Source organism: Hyperolius riggenbachi, chromosome 10 (genome assembly GCF_040937935.1).
Source record: "Hyperolius riggenbachi isolate aHypRig1 chromosome 10, aHypRig1.pri, whole genome shotgun sequence".
Classification (NCBI taxonomy): domain Eukaryota; kingdom Metazoa; phylum Chordata; class Amphibia; order Anura; family Hyperoliidae; genus Hyperolius; species Hyperolius riggenbachi.
In genome coordinates, this window is record NC_090655.1 from 242,664,578 (window position 1) to 242,687,851 (window position 23,274).

Here is a 23,274-nt window from a genome sequence, read left to right on the forward strand (position 1 = left end):
CGACTGCGTCACTCCGACCGGCGTGGCCGCGACGGCAGCTCCAGGACCGCCTAACGCCGATCAGCGTATAGTCCTGGGGCAGCAGTTTGCAGGAGATCGTGGGCAGGCTGCGCGCACATCTCCTGCTTGGTGAGCGGAGCCTTCAGTCTCCGAGCGGCGATCGCCGCTCGGAAGACTGTTACACGGCGAAACCGCAATTTATTTACATGTACAGAGCTGCGATCAGCAGCAGCGCTGTACTGGGGACAGCTCTGTGACACGGCTGTCCCCCTGGGGGACAAGAGAGCGATCGGCTCTCATAGGCAGAAGCCTATGGCAGCCGATTGCCGTGATTGGCCGGCTGGGGTAGGGAGGGGTTGTAAAAAAAAAGTAATAAATATTACAAGTTTTTAAGTATACCTGTCCTCCAGTCCCAGTATACCTGTCCCCCAGTCCCAGTATACCTGTCCCCCAGTCCCAGTATACCTGTCCCCTAGTCCCAGTATACCTGTCCCCCAGTCCCAGTATACCTGTCACCCAGTCCCAGTATACCTGTCCCCTAGTCCCAGTATACCTGTCCCCTAGTCCCAGTGTACATGTCCCCCAGTCCCAGTATACCTGTCCCCCAGTCCAAGTATACCTGCCCCCCAGTCCCAGAATACCTGTCCCCCAGTCCCAGTATACCTGTCCCCTAGTCCCAGTATACCTGTCCCCTAGTCCCAGTATACCTGTCCCCCAGTCCCAGTATACCTGTCCCCCAGTCCAAGTATAACTGCCCCCCAGTCCCAGAATACCTGTCCCCCAGTCCCAGTATACCTGTCCCCTAGTCCCAGTATACCTGTCCCCCAGTCCCAGCATGCAATAACTCTACTCCTCCCCACCCCCCCCACCCCCCCCCACCCCCCCCCCCAGAATTCAGACTCTCATTGAAACCTACAGGAAGTGTTTAGAGGCTGTAATTTCTGCAAAAGGAGGATCTACTAAATATTGATTTCATTTATTTTTTTTGTGGTGCCCAAATTGATGCACCTGCCTAATTTAGTTTAAATAATTATTGCACACATTCTGTAAATTCAATAAACTTCATTTCACTTCTCAAATATCACTGTGTGTGTATTCTATATGATATATTTAACTGACATTTTTTATCGTAACAACCAACGATTTATACAGGAAAATCATGACGATTAACATGGTTGCCCAAACTTTCGCATCCCACTACGTGTGTGTGTGTGTGTGTGTGTGTGTGTGTGTGTGTGTGTGTGTGTGTGTGTGTGTGTGTGTGTGTGTGTGTGTGTGTGTGTGTGTGTGTGTGTGTGTGTGTGTGTGTGTGTGTGTGTGTGTGTGTGTGTGTGTGTGTGTGTGTGTGTGTGTGTGTGTGTGTGTGTGTGTGTGTGCGTGCGTGCGTGCGTGCGTGCGTGCGTGCGTGCGTGCGTGCGTGCGTGTGTGTGTGTGTGTGTGTGTGTGTGATTATCACTTAATTGAAATGCTATTAAATAGTGGTCCTTTAATATGCTCACTGTAAAGATCATGGCCCTCTTTAGTACAATACTGAGCTGCTTAGCTTGTGTGTGGATGTTGGATGCTCATAATGTACTAATTTACGGTATGTCAAAATGTATTGCTGTGTGATGATGTCTGCAATTCCCATATCCTCCACAAGATGGCAATCTCTTCTTTACCACGTGGAACGCACAAGCCAGAAGATAGAAGAGATGAGGAGAGGAAGCTGCTGGAACTGGCAGCAGAGGAGATGAGAAGATATTGCACCCAGACCCAGTGACTCCCTCCCGTCTTTTTTCCCCATGGGTGAGACATAAAGTAAGTAAGTACGTTTTTTACAACACATTTGGTTTGGTATTTTCTTGCACTGTTTTATATACAGCGGTGTGGTGTTATCCCCTTATATCCCAGCTGATATAGCATTATCATACCTCACAACTTTTGGAGCCAGTAAAATGGGACGCACAGTTGTATGTGGTGCACCCCCCCACACACACACACACACTCTTCTTCATACAGTTCCCTGGTGTCTAGTGGCCCCCCTCCCACCCCTATACAGTTCACTGGTGTCTAATGATCCCATTCCCTTCCTTGTATGGTTCTCTAGTGTCTAGTGGTTTCCCCTCCCTCCCCCATATAGCTTTCACTGGGGGCTAGTGGTTCCACCCTCCCTCCACCATACGTTGCCTGGTGTCTAGGGGTCCCCCATGCATTCCTCATAAAGCTTGCCTGGTGTTTAATGGTTCCCCCCTCCCCCATATAGCTTCCCTGGCGGTGTCCCCTGTCCGGTAGATGCAGAGTAAATGCGCAATAGTGGCTTCTATCACCGCCTTTGGGCGCTCCAACGATGTGTGTCCTTTTACTCATTGCTCTCCTCCTGCCCAGCATCTCGCTCTCCTCCATCTCCATCTGTCGCATGTAACCACTTAAAACATGAGAAAAAGCAGGCAATGGAGTGAGAGAGGTAAGAGGATGGATGCACATTGCTGGAATGTCCAGAGGAGGTGAGAGTAGCGCCACCACTGCACATTCACTCTGCATATACTGGGCTGGGAGAGCACAGGACAGGAGGTCTGCCAGGACATGGGTGGTTGCCACAGGACCACACCTCCCCAGTACAGTCGCAGATAAACTGGGGTGGTTGGGAGATGTACCGTTTTACTGTTACTCATACCTCCCAGCTTTTTGAGATGAGAAAAGGGGACACTTAAGCCACGTCCCGGCCACACCCCTGGCCACGCCCTCACCACGCCTCTAGTCACGCATACCATAAAGATTTCATAAGAAACATATGTTGTTTTATAATTCAAACTACACTGGTCCTTTCTATCCTGGTACATTTTCCTTCATAGTAACATTTTCAAATTAGTAATATATCAATTTAAAGGTTGGGAATAAAGTTTAGAGTCAATCAAACACATTTTTAGTATAGAAATATACATATTTACATAGAAAGAGGGACAAAGTCCTGAAAGAGGGACAAATGAGGGTGAAAGAGGGACAGGGCTCCCAAAAAGGGACTGTCCCTCCGAAAAAGGGACAGTTGGGAGCTATGCTGTTACTGCTGGAGGGGCTGGTTTAGTTGATTTTTAAAGAACTCTGCTACTGGTCACTGGATTGGGCTTCCAACAGAAATAACAGTAGTTATGCATACATTGTAAAATATTTTACATATGATCACAACAAGCCTGCACTAAGCTGCCGCCAATGTATCAGTAAGTCACCACCCTGTCCTTTATCAGATGTTCCCTTAGACTTGCAATGGAAACAGAGGCGCCAGCAGAGTAAAAGTTGATCATAGGTAAAAAGAAATAAAAATTGGGGGGCAAGGATGGACTTACCTCCCCAAAACCAAACACAACCACTATGTATGGTTTAAAGGGAAGGTCCAAGCAAAAAAAAAAATGAGTTTCACTTACCTGGGGCTTCTACCAGCCCCATGTAGCCATCCTGTGCCCTCATAGTCACTCACTGCTGCTCCAGTCCCCCGCTGGCAGCTTTCTGACCTCGGAGGTCAGGGCCGCATTGCGTACATTTTTACGCATTCCCGCTAGTGCAGGAACATTAACATATACATTTTTACGCGTTAGTGGTGCAACGCATACATTTTTGTTCCTGCACTAGCTGGAATGCGTAAAAATGTATGCAATGCGGCCCTGACCTCCGAGGTCAGAAAGCTGCCAGCGGGGGACTGGAGCAGCAGTGAGTGACTACGAGGGCACAGGATGGCTACATGGGGCTGGTAGAAGCCCCAGGTAAGTGAAACTCTTTTTTTTTTTTTGCTTGGACCTTCCCTTTAAACAAGATTTAATTTGTACTCCAGAACAAATGCAACGCGTTTTGCAGGTCTCTAGCCTGCTTCCTCAGGCAATAATACAGATAGGAGTAACTCAGAAGTTGTGTAGTCAAGTACAGCGCCTCTGTGTTTCTTTAGACCAGGGGTAGGGAACCTTAGCTCTCCAGCTGTTAAGGAACTACAAGTCCCTCAATGCATTGCAGGATTCTGACAGCCACAGTCATGATTAATAAAGGCAAATGCATGCTGGGATTTGTAGTTTTATCACAGCTGGAGAGGCAAGGTTCCCTACCCCTGCCTTAGAATGTAGTTGGGCGTGTGTACAAGGCTTTAGTCCCACTTATCTGTTCTGTGTCTGAATACTTGGAAACATTAATAAACACATTATTGTTGTTGTTGTTGTTTTTTTTCCAGCAAAGACATTTACTCCAGTGATGTCTGGTGGTGATGTCTGTTCCTCCATCTCCCTTCCTGTCATATCAGGTAAGCAAAACAAGCAGAAGATTTAAGGAGTCATCTGGCAAGAGAGGTGAGTATTGCTGGGAGAATATGGGACATTACTCAGAAACAGCAAGAAATGCCAGAGTATCATTGTGTCTCAGGTTCCTATAAGGTGTTAGGATGTCTCTGTCTGTTTCTCCATGCAGGAGTGGCAGTATATAGAAGGACACAAGGACCTCTATAAGGATGCCATGATGGAGAATCAGCCGCCCCTCACATCACCGGGTAAGAGGAGACTTTCATTTCTTGTAAAGGAGAGAGCAGTATGGCGGGTCCACCTAGATCCCCCATCATCTGATAAACACATAGAGGCAATGGGGTTCATGTACAACATAGAGCTCTTAGCTCTTTTCAAAGGCCTTCCTAGGCTTCCAAGCACCCCTGGTGACTGGCCAGTCAATCATCCCAAATTGACCCTGACAGAACCTAATAAACTAGCTTTCATTCCAGACTGGATGACTACAAAAGTCCATGCAAAAGTCAGTACATGAAAACAACTATTCACACCTCTCCATGTCGTAAAACTTTGCGCCAAAACTCCAAAAGAGAGGAACTCCCCTCTCTGCTGCTATCTATTTTTCCCTCCACACAGCTGCTTCTACAAGCAGGACAGCTGAACTCACATCAACCCTGGAATTCATATTTTTTCGTAATTCATGGTTTTCTGGATAAGGCAAGCATGCCGCACCTTTTTGACAGGAAATATTATGCTAACTACTGCTCACATACTGGGACATTTTCAGGTAGACTGCACATCCAATCACTGAGAAATAAAGATTCTTGGCAATACCTTACTGATTAATACTTATGTTTCATGTGTGTGAATTCATAACGCTTTACTGAATGCAAATATGAAATCCATTTATTGATAGGACTTTGTGTGTGTTTCCCATAGAGGGAGCCAGTAACAGAAACCGGAATGGTACACAAGAAGATCACACCATCCCTGACATTTATAAGGTAGGTGAAATTGAACAGAAATCAAAATTGTGTCCACAGTTGTACTAGATTATGTTTTCCTATGTAGTTTCACATGAATAAAGTCTTCATAATTTTTGATCATACTGTGGCTGTAGAGTGAGGACCTCATTGTTCTGAAAGTTGAGGTTAAAAAGGAAGATGAAGAGAACTATGTGAGGAGTGAGCAGCAATCTATGGGAGATGGTGGCATCATGGAGGGAATTAAAGAAGAAGAGAAGTATTTAATTGGTGACCAAAAGTCTATTGAGAATGATGAAATAATGAGGACAATAAAAGAGGAAGAAGAGATGTATGTGAAGAGTGAACACCAGTCTATGGAGGAGGGCAACATGATGGGGATAATTAAAGAGGAAGTTGTAGACATGTATGTGAGGAGTGATCAGCAGTCTATAGAGGAGCGTGACATTATGAGGACAATAAAAGAGGAAGAAGAAGAGACTTATGTGAAGAGTGATTGGCAGACTATGGAGAAGAGTCAAATCGTAAAAACAAGTGAAAATAAGGAATGTTCTCTAAACATTGGAACAGGTTAGTAACAAACATATTGGGCTTGATTCACAAAGCGGTGCTAACCTACTTAGCACGTCTAAAGTCTTTAGACGTGCTAACCAGGGTGCTAAGTAGGTTAGCACCGGATTTCTCAATTGGTTAACCTACTTAGCACCCTGGTTAGCACGTCTAAAGACTTTAGACGTGCTAAGTAGGTTAGCACCGCTTTGTGAATCAAGCCCATTGTGTATAAAGATTTCACTTTGCTATTCTTCTTCTTCTTTTTTGTATTATTTTATATAGCACCAACATCCTCTGTACAGCGGTACATAGTACAAAATAGACAATAGTGGGAAGCACACTGTACAATGAAGACAACCAGCAACATGTGTATGTGTGTGTATGTATATATATATATATATATATATATATATATATATATATATATATATATATATATATATATATATATATATATATATATATATATATATATATATATATACACAGTTAGTGTTTAGTATGAGGCATTACCAATACTGGTACATGTGTTAAAAAAACAACACAAACTTGAAACACAAGGGGGAGGTCCCTGCCTTTCCAAGCTTACAGTCTAGAGGGTAGTGTTTGGAGATATCTGGAGAGGAGACAAGGGTTTAGCAGATGAGCCTCTCATTCTAGCTAAAGCAAATTATAAGCTTATCTGAAAAGTTGTGTTTTAAAGCGGACCAAAACCAAACTTTTTTTTTTTTTAATTCAAAATATTTATTTGCACCACTCTGACACATACAAAGATAAATAAACACTCCTTCAAGCCTATGAGCATTTCAGTGCATGCTTTTCACCCTTCTCTTTTCATAACTAGGGTTATACAGGTGGCAGTGATTACTTCTGAGCTTAGTAGGAGGTTTGAGATCATGGGTGTGTTTGTCATCAGCTACCCTCCCTCGCAGGGGTGTCGTCTATGTGAGATCTCACACAAGCTGAGATCACCTCCCCTGTGACATTATCAGTATCAGCCTGTGTTTTGTTTTTTATCTCCTCCACCAGTCTGACGGATTCTGTCCCGGTGAACGGAACGGAGGGGTTCCTCCGATAAATGTAAAATCCTATATAATAATAGGCAACTGTCCCTGCGTACAGCCTCACACAGACAGGAGGACAGGGACGGAGCCAGGCGGGCGGGTGTGCAGCAGGTGCGCGCACGGCCGGGTGGGCAGCGCGCGTGTGTTGCGTGCGCAGTACATGTGGAGGCGGGCGGCGGCGAAAAAAACACAGACCCTAGAGCCCGTTTTTAAACGGGCTTGGGTCTGCTAGTAATTTATATTTGTCATCATGCAGCGGAAAAAAGCTGCTATTTATTATTATATTTTAGAAAATAGATTTTAGTCCTGAAATCTTGTATTTTTAGTTTGGGTCCACTTTAAGAGTACATTTGACAATTTCCAGGCTTGGAGCATGATAGGCAGGCTATGGGAGAGAATTCACAGCAGAGGCAATGCTTATGAGAAGTCCTGGAGGCGACAGTGACCAAGCTGACGACAAGAGGGTATCGTGGGAGGACAGCTTGTGTAGAGCTTTGCATGATGCGTTAGGCGTTTATACTAGATCCTTTGGGTTACTGGCAGCCAATTAAGGGATTGGCAGAAAGGGGAGGTATAAGTGGAGCGAAAGGTGGATGATATGAGCAGCAGAGTTCAGTAGGGACTGGAGTGGTGCCAATCTGTCCTTTGGTAGGCCACAGAGTAGGGTGTTACAGTAGTCAAGGCAGGACATTATTTGAGCATGTACAGACATTATAGTAGCCTCCTGTGAAAAGTAAGGGATACATTCTGAAAATGTTTTTCAGATAGAAGTAGCAGGAGGTTGTTAATGTGTTAATATGTGGTTTAAATAAGAGCTCAGAATCTAGAGTTACCCCAAGGCAGCAAGCATTAGGAGTTGAGGTTATTGGGATGTTTTCTGCATTAATGGAAACTGGAGGTAGGGGAGCAGAGAGAGGTGGAGGGAATATCACAATCTCTGTTTTAATCATGTTACAGTATGTTTGAGGAAACATAAATGCAGGAACAGCAGATAGACAGTCAAGGACTTGAGATAATAGTGTAGAGAGGTCAGGATCTGAGAGATAGATTTGGGGGTCATCAGCACAGAGGCGATACTGGAAACCAAAAGAGATTATTACTTGTCGCCAGCCATGAGTTTAGATGGAGAAGAGAAGAGGACCAAGAACTGAGCCTTGTGGTATGCCAACAAGCAGCCAACGTGGAGTAGTATTGGAGTAGGAGACAGTAAAATAATTTCCATACAGGTTAAAAGTAGGTCCAAGAACGTTCTAGGCCCTTAATACCCAGTGCAGAGAATTTTTGGAGAAGCAGAGGAAAGGTTGAGGAAGCAGTGTCAAAGGCAGAGGAAAGGTTGAGGAGTCTTGTGAGGACTGTTTCTGTGGAATGGTAGAAAGAAAAAGCCAGACTGGAGGGGGTTTAACAAAATATGAAAAATAAGTGCTTTGAATAGTCATATTCTTGTTTTTTTCTTGACAGATGGACACTATGTGAAGAATGACCAGGGAAGACCTTCAACCTCTGATATGGAAGATAATAGTGTAACTCAATATTCTGCAGAAGTGATGCAAGTTTCCCAAAGTATTCATTCCAAACATCACCATGACACAAGATCACTGGATCCCTCTAATCCTATGAAGACTTCTTATGGGTCACATCTTGTTACCTCAAATATCCAGCCGGAGCTCCTCAGTAGAGGTAGATCACATGATCTATCTAATTCTGAAGAGTCTTCTAGTAAATTTGGTACAGTAAGACAGGGAGATGAGAAGAGATTTCAGTGTTCTGAATGTGATAAATGCTTTAAGAGGAATTCTTATCTTGTTGTGCATCAGAGAGTTCACACAGGAGAGAGGCCGTTTGTATGTTCAGATTGTGGGAAAGGATTCAGTCAAAAAGAAACCCTGCAGAGACACCAGAGAAGTCATACAGGAGAGCGACCATTTTCATGCTCAGTATGTGGGAAATGTTTCAGTATGAAAGGAAACCTGCTTACACACCAGAAGACTCATACAGGCGAGCGGCCATTTTCATGTTCAGAGTGTGGGAAATGTTTTAACAGGAAAGAAGTCCTCCTCAGCCATCAGAGGAGGCACAATGGTGAGCGTCCTTTCTCATGTCCGCAGTGTGGGAAAAGCTTCAGTCAGAAAGAATACCTTTTCAAACATCAGAAAAGCCACACAGGTAAGCGGCCTTATGTATGTTCAGAGTGTGGGAAGTGTTTTAGTGAGAAAGGAAACCTTCGTTCCCACCTGAGGATCCACACAGGGGAGCGTCCTTTTTCATGCGCAGAATGTGGAAAATGTTTTATTAAGAAGGAAGACCTCCTCTGTCACCAAAGAAGACACACGGGTGAGCGACCTTACTCATGCTCTGAGTGTGGGAAACATTTCTTTATCAAAGCAAGCTTTCTTAGACACCAGAGATGCCACACAGGTGATCGCCCTTTTTCCTGTTCAGAGTGTGGGAAGCTGTTTGCACTGAAAGGACAGCTCCTGCAACACCAGAGAAGTCACACTGGTGAGCGTCCTTTCCCATGTTCAGTGTGTGGGAAATGCTTCACTTGGAAAACAAACCTTCTCGCTCATCAGAGAATGCATACAGGCGCGCCACTCTTTTCCTGTTCTGAGTGTGGGAAATGTTTTGTTGAGAAAGGAAACCTTGTGACGCATCAGAGAAGTCACACAGGGGAGCGCCCCTTTCCGTGTTCAGAGTGTGGGAAGTGTTTCCGCTCAAAACAGATTCTAGCTAGACACCAGAAGCGTCACACAGGAGATCTTTCTTTTTCATCCTCTTAGTCTGGGAAACCGATAAAAGACTTCATACTTGCCTTATCCCTGGGGTGGTCCACACTGGCCGCCTCTCCTCTTCACTGATTACCCTGCCTGTTTTCCCAATAATAACCCTCTGCTAACATTTCACTGTGTAACCTGCTGCAAATATGAGCAGGAACATGTTGGAGAAGCCCAGTGGGTAAAACAATTAAACTCAAATAAAATGGACTGTAATATGTTTCCTTCACTGTTTATTCTATACCAAAGATAGATAGTATGCTTTTCATGGGTCCACTTTATCTGGTGTATAAAAATATTGTCTAAGGGATAAATGCTTAAAAGAAACCTGAGATGTAAAGGGAAAAAAAATATACATACCTTCCTCCAGCCCGCTTCAGGCTGATGATAGCTGCCCCGTTAATTCCGCCTCAGTGAGTACTGCACATGCCCCATCATGCTCCCATGGCCAGGAGCATTCTGCGCCTGCACAGTACTACGGTACATGTGCAAAACGCTCCTGGTTATGGGAGCGTGACCAGGGCTGTGGAGTCGGTACAAAAATCTTCCGACTCCAACTCTGACTCCTCAGTTTCTGAAACCACGACTCCAACTCCGACTCCGGGTACCCAAAATTGCTCAACTCTGACTCCTTAGTCTAATACTTAACAGGGCTGTGGATTTTGTAGAAATATCATGAGACTCTGACTCCCGACTCCGACTCCTCAGTTTCTAAAACCACGACTCCAACTTCGACTCCGGGTGCCCAAAATTACTCCGACTCCTCGACTCCGACTCCACAGCCCTGAGTGTGACTGGGGAGCCCATGTGGCCGGACTGTGCCTGCGACGACTGGTGGACCTTACCACGCCGCCTAGCGGAGGATAGAGGCAGCCTGGGCAGATGGGGAGGGATCGATAAACCTGAAGGGCTTTTTTTTCCCCTTTCGCCACTTTTAAGTGTACGTAAAGCACGATTTAAAATGATAATGAGATACTTACATCAGTAGTAGGAAGCCTGTGGATAGTAGAGGCTTCCCAAATCCTTGGAGAGCTCTCCGCTCCAGCACAGGGTCCGCGCTTGTCGAGTTTGTGGTTGTGCTCCCGTTTGCTATGAGCTTCTCCCTACTGGGCATACACAAGTACAGTCCGTGCATGTCCAGTATAATGAACCCACTGGTGCAAGGCTTTGTGGTCCATGCATTAGCCGCTTCATGCATAGACACTCACACATGCTCTGCAACAATCTGTGCATGCAGATTGTTCAAGTGAATGCATAGGAAAAGAACATCACTTTGTAGGCAATTCTGAGGTCCAAACAATGGATTTTAAAGGGATACCCGAGGTGACATGTGACATGATGAGATAGACATGGGTATGTACAGTGCCAAGCATGCAAATAACTATGCTGTGTTGCTTTCTTTTTCTTTCTCTGTCTGAAAGAGTTAAACATCAGGTATGTAAGTGCCAGTTCCTGTCTGAGTCAGGACTAGGTCAGACTACAGTGTGACCCTCACTGATAAGAAATTACAACTATAAAACACTTTCCTGGCAGAAAATGGCTTCTAAGAGCAGGAAAGAGATACAAAGGATCAATAGTTCATAGATTTTAGCTCTGGCATACTTCAACGAAAGTGTCATTGAGCAAAAACAATAAAACAGCAGAAACTTAAAAAGTAGATTTAAATATTAAATAAAACTGTGGAATATCTTAAAAAATCATTTTTAGGAGAAGGAAGATAGATACAATTGTTTATTTCATTTGGTTATTTTCACTTCCGGTGTCCTTTAAAGTGAATAATAGTGTTAATTTACAGATCGATAGATAGATATACATGCATACATACATATATACACACACACACATATATATATATATATATATATATATATATATCTCCATCCAAGGGTTGAGCAGCACAGACCAAATTATATGCAATACTATGCAAAGCATGCACGCAGCACTGGAGATCCCCAGTCTCCATTAGAAATAGATAAATACAGAGGGGCTGTAGCACACATCAGCAAAAAAGTGACAGGGGCTCTTGGTTATGCTTTAACGTGCTTAAAGGACTAACGAGCCCTGTTTGCTCAAAAAAAAAAAGTTAGATACATGTGTCAGTTTGTGAGGCGCCACCCACACCGTCCGTGCCGTTCCGCAGGGTCCCCGCCGCTCAGTATCCCCCCGAACGTCCCCCGACCGCACGGCCCGGGTCGGGATCTTCAGCCTCCACAAAGATGGCCGCCGGAGCTGGCCGCGGCTGTGCAGTCCGCATAGCCGCAAGTGCGGCTGCGCAGCTCTAAGGCCAACCCCCCGATCCACGTAACAGGCTTTTTCCTGTAGCGTGGATCGGGGGGGTTGGCCTTAGAGCTGCGCAGCCGCACTCGCGGCTATGCGGACTGCGCAGCCGCGGCCAGCTCCGGCGGCCATCTTTGTGAAGGCTGGAAAGCCTGACCCGGGCCGTGCAGTCAGGGGACGTTCGGGGGGATACTGAGCGGCTGGGACCCGGCGGAACGGCACGGAGGGCACGGACGGCGTCCTCCGTGCCTCACAAACTGACACAGGTATCTAACTTTTTTTATTTATTTTTTTTGAGCAAACAGGCCTCGTAAGTCCTTTAAGCTCACCAACTGCCCTAGTGTCCCCAATCTGGTGAGTCCTACTCTAACCATGCAGAAATGCTGGTTTTTATTAGTGTTCTAGTGGGAACAAATCCAAAAGCCAAAGAGTCAACTAAATGGGAAAACGGAAATTTAAAAACACCTCACCTTCTACTAGCTACTGACTGAACTATGACCTCCTCTCATTTATATGCTTAACTGTGGTAGAGGTGGGCATGGCTATGCACGCTCACAGAGGAAAATAATATAAGTCAAGGGATGATCAGCACAAATCAAATTATATGCAATACTATGCAAAGCATGCACACAGCACTGGAGATCCCCAGTCTCCATAAGAAATATTGTATATAAATACAGAGGGGTTGCAGCACACAACAGGAAAACAGTGACTGGGCCATTTAGTTGACTCTTGGGATTTCGGATTAGTTCCCACTAGAATGCTAATAAAAACTAGCATTTTTGCATGGTTAGAGTGGGACTCGCCAGATTGGGGACACTTTGGCGCAGTTGGTGAGCTTAAGCACATTAAAGCGTAACCAAGAGCCCCGTCACTGTTTTCCTGTTCTGTGCTGCAGCCCCTCTGTGTATGTATGTATATACTGTATACAGGGGTTGGACACAAATAATGGAAACACCTTGAAAATCAACAAAATATATTTTAATATGGTGTAGGTCCACCTTTTGCGGCAATTACAGCCTCAATTCTCTGAGGTATTGATTCATACAAATTGGGAATTGTTTCCAAAGGAATTTTAGCCCATTCTTCAGTTAAAACACCCTCTAGTTCTTTTAGAGACGATGGCGGCAGAAATCGACTTCTTACTTGAATCTCTAAAAATTACCATAAATGCTCAATGTTGAGGTCTGGGGATTGTGGTGGCCAGATGAGATGCTCAACTTCATTAGAATGTTCCTGGTGCCATTCTTTAACAATTCTAGCTGTATGGATTGGGGCATTATCATCTTGAAAGATGGCATTCGCCGCTGGAAACAGTTCTTGAACCATAGGAAGAACTTGGTCGCCCAAAATTTTTAAATTTTTGCCTAACGTAGGGAAGCCCATGACTGTAGTGGTTCTGTGCCTGTAACTTAATGAGGCAACAGCAGTAGTGTGCACACAGATCTATGTGTCAGTGGGCTGTGAAGTGTCACACAAAAAAACACAGGAGGCCAATGTGCTAGCCCTCAAAATGGCTGTTCACTTTCACAGCTAGTAAGGAACAAGGACACAGACCTAGCTAATGCTTTCCCTACCTATCTGCAGCAAGTCTGTCCCTGCTCTCAGTAACAGTCAGCAGCCAGCAGATAATTGATCCAATAGGGCCACCGCAACTGCTTTTTGATAGGAGGGTGGGGATTCCAGGAGGGGGTGCTAGCTGATTGGCTGCCATGTGTCTGCTGACTGTGAGGTAGGGGGTCAAAGTTTAGCTCAATGATGATGTATAAGGTGGCAAATTGAACATGCCAAATGTTTGCTATTCGCCGCGAACAGCCGATGTTCACAGAATACTGCACCCTGGCGAACTATTCGGGCCATCTCTAACCCTCAGCTGACAGGAAGCTGAGGCTACAGTGGGCACACAATCAACATAACGGCTAGAAAAAAAACATAGCCTGTAGAGTGGGGGCAGAAGGTGTCATTGACAGCATAATCCATGGAGCCAAGTCCAGGCTGGTGGTTTGGGATGCAGTAGTCTGGTGGATTCATAGCTTGCAGTGGCGTAGAAATATGGAAGATTGCAGAGACTGCGACCGCACCGGGGCCCTTGGGCTAGAGAGGCCCCTTAGAGCCCTTCCCTAACCGCAGTATAAGCTCTATATTGGTCCTGTGCTTGTAATAATCACCTCTATATGTGTTTTGAATAGTAGTGATCATTAACAAACTGTTCCCCTTCCCCTTCTTGCACCTCTGATACTGCTATGATGTTACAAGAAACATCTTTCATACACTGGTTATCTCGGAGTGGGAAAACATGGCACAATGCAGTGTAATGAAGGATTCAGTTCCTATGTTCTCCACAAGGTGGATTCCAAATGGAGCGCATAATCAGCAAGTGGTGGAACGCACAGGCAGGAAGTTTGGGGTCAAAGGTGAAGCTGGAGGAAATATAGAGAAGACATTGCTGGAACTGGCAGCAGAGGAGGTAAGAATATACACCTTTTTATTTTTTATAGATACAGTATTATTATTATAAATTGTAATTACAGCCAGTAACCTCCCTGTGTCCCCTGCCCCAACACCAGCAGCTAATGCAGCACCCATACAGGACAACAAAGTTTATATTTATCAATCACATGTATTAGCTGTGAACTTCCTCAGCAAACTGATCCATTCCCATCAGTCTATGCACCAGAGCAGCTTACACTCTAATAATAATATAAATACACACATACTGTACATAGGACAATAATGTAGAGATGATAAGCACTAACCACACACATGTTCTGTTACTACCACCAATCTGTATGCTAGAATAGTTTAGGAACTCAACTATTCTGCTAGTAAAGATTGCTGTTGTTTACAGTTAAAGCGGAATTGAAGATGTGCATGGATAGGGAACTGGCTAATGGACAGAAAACAAAGAGTTGTGGTCAATGGATCGTACTCAAAATGGGAGACTGTTAGCAGTGGGGTCCCACAGGGGTCTGCTCTGGGTCCAGTGCTCTTCAATTTATTTATTAATGACCTAGTAGATGGAGTAGTGAGCAATGTTGCTATTTTTGCAGATGATACAAAATTGTGCAGAATCATCAACTCTCAGGAAGATAGTGTCATATTGCAACAGGATCTGGATAGGATGGCTATATGGGCACATACATGGCAGATGAAATTCAATGTTGACAAATGTAAAGTCATGCACTTTGGTCGTACCAATGGTCTAGCACCATACAAAATAAATGGGATACAGTTGGGGACATCAAACTTGGAGAAGGACTTAGGAGTACTCATTGACAACAAGTTAAATAATCGTACTCAATGCCAAGCAGCTGCAGCTAAAGCTAACAAAATTTTGGGATGCATTAAAAGGGAAATAAAAACTCGAGATGCTAGCATAATATTGCCCCTGTTTAACTCTCTAGTAAGGCCACATCTGGAATATGGAATTCAGTTCTGGGCACCACATTACAAAAAAGATATTGCAGTTTTAGAGCAGGTGCAGAGACGAGCAACAAAATTGATACGTGGGATGGAAGGTCTCACTTACCAAGAAAGGTTAGATAAACTGGGTTTATTTAGTCTAGAAAAAAGACGCCTTATGCTGGATACACACTATGCGTTTCCGCGTGCGACGCGGCCGTCGATACGCGTCGATTCGATTATTTCCGAACGAATTTCGATGATTTTTAGGTCGAATGCCATGTAAAGTATGGCAAATCGACCTAATGATCCATCGAAGCTTGAATCGGACATCTCGGAAATAATCGAATCGACGCGTATCGACGGCCGCGTCGCACGCGGAAATGCATAGTGTGTATCCAGCATTAGAGGAGATCTAATTAACATGTATAAATACATCAGAGGGCAATATAATAGCTTGGCGGATGAGCTTTTTGTCCCTAGGCCTTCTCAAAGGACTAGAGGACATGATCTGCGCATGGAGGAAAAACGTTTTAGCCATTTATTTAGGAAAGGGTTCTTTACAGTAAGAGTGATTAAGATGTGGAATGCATTGCCACAGGAAGTTGTTATGGCAAACGCTATACCTGCATTTAAAGGGGGCTTAGATGCTTTCCTTGCGTTGAGAGACATCCATGGCTACAATTACTAGGTTATGCCTAATGATGTTGATCCAGGGATTTTATCTGATTGCCATCTGGAGTCGGGAAGGAATTTTTCCCTTTTGGGGCTAATTGGACCATGCCTTGTAAGGGTTTTTTCGCCTTCCTCAACAGGGATATGTGAGGGAGCAGGCTGGAGTTGTACTTTTGTACTGGTTGAACTCGATGAACGTATGTCTTTTTTTCAACCAAAATAACTATGTAACTATGTAAGATTCCTATAAAAACAAACAGTTTCACTTACCTGGGGCTTCCCCAAGCCCCCAACAGCCGTCCTGTCCCGTGCTGATCCTCCACGATCCTCCTTTCTCCCGCCGCCAGCTTGTTTCGTTACCGTTGACTTGGAAGTCGACGGCAACTGTGTCTGCGCGCCGCGGACCATGCGTAGCTTCCTTCTCGTTCCCGCCCACTGTAGCATCCTGTGCTATTAGCGCAGCTGATGGAATGCGAAGAAAGCTACGCGTAGCCCATTGTGCGCAGACGCAGTTGCTGTCGACTTACAAGTCGGGAGAACGGAGGATTGTGGAGGACCAGTGCAGGACAGGACGGCTGCTGGGGCTTGGGGAAGCCCCAGGTAAGTGAAACTGTTTGTTTTTATAAGAATCTTCAGTTCTGCTTTAAAGAGAATCTGTATTGTTAAAATTGCACAAAAGTAAACATACCAGTGTGTTAGAGGACATCTCCTATTACCCTCTGACACAATTTCGCCGCTCCTCGCCGCATTAAAAGTGGTTAAAAACAGTTTTTAAAAGTTTGTTTATAAACAAACAAAATGGCCACCAAAACAGGAAGTAGGTTGATGTACAGTATGTCCACACATAGAAAATACATCCATACACAAGCAGGCTGTATACAGCCTTCCTTTTGAATCTCAAGAGATCATTTGTGTGTTTCTTTCCCCCTGTTCTCATGCACTGAAGTTTCAGGCTGCTTGTTTCTTCCTGCAAACAGCTTTGCCCTTGTCTGTAATTCTTCAGTATGTGAAAGCCCAGCCAGCTCAGAGGACTATTTATCCAGCTTGTAAAAGATAAGAGAGAAGAGAGAAGCTGCCCTAATCTAAATAATACACAGGCAGTGTGCATAGAGGGGCCTGGAAGGGGGAGTTCATAGCAGAACCACAACACTGAAGAACTTGGCAGCCTTCCAGACACAGGCCGACAAGTCTGACAGGGGAAAGATACATTGGGCTTGATTCACAAAGCGGTGATAACTCAGTTATCACGCCTAAAAGACTTTAGGCGTGATAAGCCGTGCAAAGCTGAGTTATCACCGATTTGTGCTGCTCTTCGCGCGAAGCTCCCGCGCGCAAAGTCCCATAGGGCTCAATGGACGCTGCGCGCGAAGCACGGTACACTGCGCGCGCAGCATGGTGCGCTACGCGCGCAAGACTTTGCGCACGGAAGATCGCGCGAGTTTCTTCTTATCACGCCTAAACTGAGTTTAGGCGTGATAAAGGGCTTTTCACAGGCGTGCAAACACTTTGCACAGCTTTGTGAATCAAGCCCCTTGATTTATTACAGAGACAGTGATAGTATAAAGTGCTGCAGTAAGCCAGAACACATTAGAATAGCTTTTGGAACTTGTAGGATGATAAAAAAACAGGATGCAATTTTTGTTACGGAGTCTCTTTAAGGTTTATAATGTCCATCATAGTATCTCCACTTCCAACAGTGGCACATTAGATACAAACCAAGACAAAGATATGCAATGTCACAAAGAAGATGATGGAGCTGCTGACAAGAGAGGTTTGCAGTGCTGAGAATTATGGGACATTGTTCAGTAACAACAAGGGACGTGTCTGGATGGTGACTTTATCATTGTGTGTGTCAGATTCCTATAAGGTGTCATATCATCCCTGTCTGTTTCTCCATGCAGGAGTGGCAGTATTTAGGACACAAGGACGTTATGATGGAGAATCGGCCACCGCTCACATCACTGGGTAAGAGGAGACTTTCATGTCTTGTAAAGGAGAGAGCAGTATGGAGGGCCCATCTAGATCCCCCATTATCTGATAAACACATAAAGATGTATTGAGGCAGTGTGTTTCCTACAGATGGATTCAGTAAGAGAAGCCCACCAGAGGGACATACAGGTCCACTTTATTCCCAGGATTGTACACAGGAAGATCCCACCATCCAACACCATTATCAGGTAGGTGAACTCAAGTATGTAATATTACTCAAAAGAGTGTCCAGTACTGCACAGGGCTGCTCGCCAGTGATCTCGAATTCGAATTTACCAGTGATCACGGGTAGTTTTTTATGAATCCAGAAGTCGAATTCGAAGATCGATACCGATCACGAATTCAAATCCGATTGTATCCGAATTTTACTTTCGAATTTGGTCGTGATCACGGGTGTTAAACCTGTGATCACGAATTTGGATTCAGCTACCATCGCCCAAAACCCACCGACTTTAAGGGTTAATAGCAAAGCCCCCTTAAATGCCAGAATCACCAAATTTGCAGGTTATGTTAAGAAGAAAAGTGGGAGCAAGGGGAAAAAATGTTTTCAAAAAGACCTTATACTTTTTGAGAAAATCGATTTTAAAAGTTTAAAGAAAAAAACGATACATTTAAATGCCGGTCAATGACAGATCGTGGGAAATATTTCCCAGCAGTTAATAGCAAAGGCCCCTTACATCCTACCAACACCAAATTTGCAGGATATGTTAAAAAGATAGTGGGAAACAATTTTTGGGGAATGTTCTGAGTGTGGGAAATCTGAAAAAAATAGCATGGGGTCCCCCTTCCTGAGCCTCTGTAACCCCTTGTCCCCCATGCAGGCTGGGATAGCCAGAATGTGGAGCCCCGGCTGACGGGGGCTTCACACCCTGAGCTATACCAGCCCGCATGGTCCATGGTATGGGGGGGCTCCGGGGGAGAAGGACTTTTTTTGTTGTTGTGTTTTTATTTCATTTAACCCTTTGTGGAAATGGGTAAGGGGTACTTTTTACCCTTATAATCATTTCTCCTGGGAGGGGGGTGGGCATCTGGGGTCCCCTTCTTAAAGAGGACTCCCAGATTCCACCATGAACCCCCCCCCCCCAGGGAGTCGTCGCCCCACCTCCTCCTGGGGCACCAGAGGTGGGGAAGAGCCCCTTGTCCATGGATTGGACAAGGGCTCGGGGGGAGAGGGGAAGGCTTGGCCACCACTCTCCCCCGGAGCCCCCCCATACCATGGACCATGCGGGCTGGTATAGCTCAGGGTGTGAAGCCCCAGTCGGCTGGGACTCAGCATTCTGGCTATCCCAGCCTGCATGGGAGACAAGGGGTTACAGAGGCTCGGGAGGGGGGACCCCATGTCATTTTTTTTTTTCAGATTTCCCACACTCAGACAGAACATTCCCCAAAATTAAAAATGTTTAATTTTTTTTTGTACATATTGATTTCCACTATCTTTTTAACATATCTTGTGAATGTGGTGTTGCTAGGATGTAAGGGGCCTTTGCTATTAACTGCTGGGAAATATTTCCCACACTCTTTGATCGGCGGCATTTAAATGTGCCATTTTTTTTCTTTGAACTTTTAAAATCGATTTTCTCAAAAAGTATAAGGCCTTTAAGGGGGCTTTGCAATTAACCCTTAAAGTCGTCGGGTTTTGAATCACAAATTAATGATCACGGCCGAATTTTCCCCTGCCCCGGATTCGAATCCACCTGAATCGAATTCGAGTCCATTCAAACCGGCCGAATCCGAATTTGATACGAATTCGAATGTACTTGAATCGAATTTGGGTACATTTGAGCATCTCTGGTACTGCATAAACATTTGCTCTGTGGCTTCACATTACATCTGAGCATGTGTTAATGATAAAACTTTTTCCTTAGTGTGGTTTGCCTTCTTAAAACAGAAGGTCTTTGCAATAATAATTCAGCTATAAGTGAACATCTGTGGTTACACAGTTTCCTCTAAAATGTATAAGCTATAGGCTTGCTATACACCAGCGATTCTAGATGTAAGCCTGGCTTTAGGGGCATAAAGAGATGATTTGCATATTCAGTTGTGGTGCATTGTGGGTAACCACATGGATTATTGCAAATACCTTCTGTTTTAAGAAGGTAAACCACACTAAGCAATGCTTTTTAGTAGGAGGGCTTATCTGTCTCTTTGAGTCCCCCATATTTTCCTAGTGGTTTGGGTCACCCCGAGCTGCTTGGTTACTCTGTTATACTTTTTCCTGTAACACAACTGTAGGGTGATGACCTCCTAACTGGAGGCCAAAGAGGAAGATGAGGAGACGTATGAGAGAATCGCTGGGGGATCTATGGAGGAGGACGATCTAGTGAGTTCAGTAAAACAGGAAGAGGAAGAAGAGACGTATGTGAGTGGTGATCAGCAGTCTATGAAGAAGGGTGAAAAGAAGAGGAAAGCTACAGAGGAAGGATGTTCTCTGAATACTGGCACAGGTGAGTGATCCTAAGTCATCTCTTACCTTTCCTGTCCTCATGGGCTGCTCTGCACAGTGTGGCACTGGGGAGTTAGCTGTACCATTAATGAGGAGGAGGGGGATTCAGTTTCTGCTCTTGTATTGCAGACACGCTTACTTAAATGCATACAGACATTGCATTACATCTTCATGCTCGTTATCACTCTCCCACCTCTACAACTAATGGACCAGGAGCCATAGTGAATGACAGCCATGATGGTTGGTGAGCTGAACTAATAACTGCCGCAATGTTATAAAGCACGCAGCTGCCTATTGTGGTAAGACGTGACCACATGGGTGCCATGATTGTAAAGTCCCCACACATGATAAAGGCTTATGTAGCAAAACAGACAAACAAGCATGCCATTCCCCTGACTTTGTATTTTGTTAATCTCACTGGGCTGGTCCTGATGCCCAAAACTTTGATGCCCTCAGTATTCTTAGGCAGTCAGGCAGAAAGTCAAATTTAGCCTGCTATCCTGAAATGTAAATAGAAGGCAACACATTCTTATCTACCTGAGGAAACAATGCTGATAGCATTTTATTGCTGAAGTGTTCAAAGGGTAATTTTGCAATTTGTTTTGCAGCTGAATGAATTGGATTTTACATCATACTGTCATTGGTGTTGTTTAGAATCCAGCCTATTAAATTCAGATTTTAAACTAAAATTATTGCTAAAGCTTTATTTACCATTACTACTACACATACAATTCACAATAATAACCCCAGCCTATCAGCTATACCCCTCAAGTACAGAGTCATTGCTCACAATATGAAAGGTCCATCTCCATTAATCACTATAACATAATTTTACTGTACCAATAAATGAGGATGAGATACTGTATACCATATGAAAGGCCCATCTCCATTCCTCAGTATAACATCATAGCACCAACACATGAGGAGGAGATACTGTACACCATATGAAAGGCCCATCTCCATTCCTCAGTATAACATCATAGCACCAACACATGAGGAGGAGATACTGTACACCATATGAAAGGCCCATCACCATTCCTCAGTATTACATCATAGTACCAACAAATGAGGAGGAGATACTGTACACCATATGAAAGGTCCATCTCCATTCCTCAGCATAACATCATAGCACCAACACATGAGGAGGAGATACTGTACACCATATGAAAGGCTCATCTCCATTCCTCAGTATTACATCATAGTACCAACAAATGAGGAGGAGATACTGTACACCATATGAAAGGTCCATCTCCATTCCTCAGCATAACATCATAGCACCAACACATGAGGAGGAGATACTGTACACCATATGAAAGGCCCATCACCATTCCTCAGTATTACATCATAGTACCAACAAATGAGGAGGAGATACTGTACACCATATGAAAGGTCCATCTCCATTCCTCAGCATAACATCATAGCACCAACAAATGAGGAGGAGATGCTGTACACCATATGAAAGGCCCATCTCCATTCCTCAGTATAACATCATAGTACCAACAAATGGGGAGGAGATACTGTACACCATATGAAAGGTCCATCTCCATTCCTCAGTATAACATCATAGCACCAACAAATGAGGAGGAGATACTGTACACCATATGAAAGGTCCATCTCCATTCCTCAGTATAACATCATAGTACCAACAAATGAGGAGGGGATACTGTACACCATATGAAAGGTCCATCTCCATTCCTCAGTATAACATCATAGCACCAACAAATGAGGAGGGGATACTGTACACCATATGAAAGGCCCATCCCCAATTCCTCAGTATAACATCATAGCACCAACACATGAGGAGGAGATACAGTACACCATATGAAGGGCCCATCCCCAATTCCTCAGTATAACATCATAGCGCCAACAAATGAGGAGGAGATATTGTGCACCATATGAAAGGCCCGTCTCCATTCCTCATAACATCATAGCACCAACAAATGAGGAGGAGATACTGTACACCATATGAAAGGCCCATCTCCATTCCTCAGTATAACATCATAGCACCAACAAATGAGGAGGAGATACTGTACACTATATGAAAGGTCCATCTCCATTCCCCAGTATAACATCATAGTACCAGCACATGAGGAGGAGATACTGTACACCATATGAAAGGTCCATCTCCATTCCCCAGTATAACATCATAGTACCAGCACATGAGGAGGAGATACTGTACACCATATGAAAGGCCCATCTCCATTCCCCAGTATAACATCATAGTACCAACAAATGAGGAGGAGATACTGTACACCATATGAAAGGCCCATCTCCATTCCCCAGTATAACATCATAGCACCAACAAATGAGGAGGAGATACTGTACACCATATGAAAGGCCAATCCCTGTTTGTCAGTATGGCAGTGCATAGCACAGTACAGTGTACAGTGGAACTTTGGTTTGCGAGCATAATTCGTTCTGAAAACATTCTTGTAATCCAAAGCACTCTTATATCAAAGCAAATTTCCCCATAAGAATTAATGGAAACCCAGTTGATTTGTTCCACAATCCAAAAACATTTGGCTCACCCAATGAAATGGAAATGTGACTTTGCACCATCTCTACACTCAGATTAACCACTTAAGGACCAAGGTGATAGAGATCTACGCCCTGTTTTGATGGGCTCCTAGTTGGCAGGGCGTAGATCTCTATCACCGGCGCCGCCGCTCCCCGCCGCGATCGTCTGCACGGAATCCGGATCTCTTAGCTGTCTTATGACAGCTAAGGCTTCCGGGTATCGGCAGGAGCCGTCACTGATTGGCTCCCTGCCGTGTGATCGCTGTGAGCCAATCACAGCGATCACCCTCCGAAAGGCAACATAGTTGCCGTTCCGCCTCCCTCTCCCTGTCACTGTGAGGATCTTTTGTGACAGGGAGAGACGCA

At 44.6% G+C, this 23,274-nt stretch overlaps 1 long non-coding RNA gene and 1 pseudogene across 1 annotated transcript; both read left to right on the plus strand.

The window, feature by feature from the left end:
- Nucleotides 1-1,717: 1,717 nt before the first annotated feature.
- The window catches only part of LOC137537017 (zinc finger protein 850-like), a 54,103-nt pseudogene continuing 32,546 nt past the window's right edge, over nt 1,718-23,274 (plus strand).
- On the plus strand, nt 14,306-18,138 carry LOC137535070 (uncharacterized). Its single transcript, XR_011024395.1, has 3 exons — nt 14,306-14,349; nt 17,861-17,924; nt 18,039-18,138. It is a non-coding gene; the product is annotated as an uncharacterized lncRNA (long non-coding RNA).